The sequence below is a fragment of the Lathyrus oleraceus genome, chromosome 4 (assembly GCF_024323335.1).
Source record: "Lathyrus oleraceus cultivar Zhongwan6 chromosome 4, CAAS_Psat_ZW6_1.0, whole genome shotgun sequence".
NCBI classification, from domain to species: domain Eukaryota; kingdom Viridiplantae; phylum Streptophyta; class Magnoliopsida; order Fabales; family Fabaceae; genus Lathyrus; species Lathyrus oleraceus.
In genome coordinates, this window is record NC_066582.1 from 108910125 (window position 1) to 108911699 (window position 1575).

Genomic DNA, 1575 nt, shown 5'->3' on the forward strand with positions numbered 1-1575 from the left:
AAAAACACATTAAAAGGGAAAAATAGCCAAACTAAAACATGGAAATGCATAAGTATAAATATAGAAGAATGTGCATCAAAATGCACGGATCATAATCCTGAATTTTAATCGTGATTATATTTATGTTTAATAATTATAACTGCATGATTAAGTTTTAAACCATGTCTGGCTAAACTTTTTGACTCGGTATGTAAGGACCGTCATGCCGACGGGATTCGGTAATAATTAATGTTAATGTTTATAAGCTATTTTTCTAGTTGTGGTTTCCAATTGTAATCTAAAAAGGTTTTTGCACGAGAGTGAGAAGTCATTAAGGTTATAAATCAACAGAGCAAGTGTTTGAGATTTTAACCGGATAGTGGGTTCTAGGCATAAATCCTAAACACAGCGAGAGCGCTTTAGGATCAATTAGGATTTATCAATTTCTAAAAATTACTTTTAATTCAGGTGGGTGAGCGAGAGCAAAACATTTTGTCTTAAGAGTATGACCCGAGTCAATAACACGAGAGTATGAGGCTAAGTCTTTTAATTTGATATTTCCTACTGAAAAGTGATTTATCTTATTTTATGTTAATTATTTATAGAATCCTCGAAGAATGATATAATTTACATACTGATGCCTCTTAATTGAATATTTTAATTATATTACCATTTCATGTTCAATTTTATTTCTAGTTTCCCTTAATATGAAAAAGAAAACAATCATTACCCTTAGCTTTACATAGTAACTTTAGATAATAATAGTTTAGTTTTTGGTCCTTTGGGTTCGATATCTTTTTAAAACTACGTGATACGACTGTGCACTTGCAGTTAGATATTTCGATAGACATACTAAGTCGCGATCAAGTTTTTGGCGTCGTTGTCAGAGACTAATTAAGTCAATATTGTAACTCCATTGTTACACGGTATAGATTAAGGCAACCATTTTCCTTTTTATTTGTTTCGGCTGCATGTCAAACACTCACTCACAAGAGAACGAGTTAGAACAACCGATAGACGAAGTCGAGTGTTATATTAAACTAAGACGTTGAATCAGAAAATACAGTTTAAAATATAACCTTCCTAATCCTAATATACCTGAACCAGATATGGCTTCCCCTGCTAACCGTCCTTTAAGGGACTATGTTGCCTCGTCTCCGGAAGAACCACACAGCAACATTATTGCCCCTGCCATCGACCGAAGCAATGTCGAGTTGAAACCTTCGCTGTTACGAGCTGTACAACAAAACCAATTCTCTGGCAGCCCTACAGATGACCTGAATCTCCATCTGTCAATGTTCGTACAATATGCAGATACAATGAAAGCTAATGGTGTTAATCCCAAGGCGATATGATTACGTCTTTTTCCTTTTCTTTAAGAGACAGAGCTATAACTTGGCTCCAGTCTATACCGTCCAATTCCATAACTACATGGGACGAATTAAAGAAGGTATTCTTAGCTAGATATTTCCCACCTAGTAAAACGACTATGCTAAGAAGCCAAATTAACAGATTTAGGCAAAAAGACAACGAGTCACTTTTTGAAGCATGGGAGAGATATAAGGACATGCTAAGGATTTGCCCGTATCATGGGCT

General features: G+C 35.0%; 1 non-coding gene across 1 annotated transcript; it reads right to left on the reverse strand.

Moving 5' to 3' along the window:
* Positions 1–1468: 1468 nt before the first annotated feature.
* Positions 1469–1575, reverse strand: LOC127077494 (small nucleolar RNA R71). Its single transcript, XR_007787296.1, has one exon. It is a non-coding gene; the product is annotated as a small nucleolar RNA R71 (small nucleolar RNA).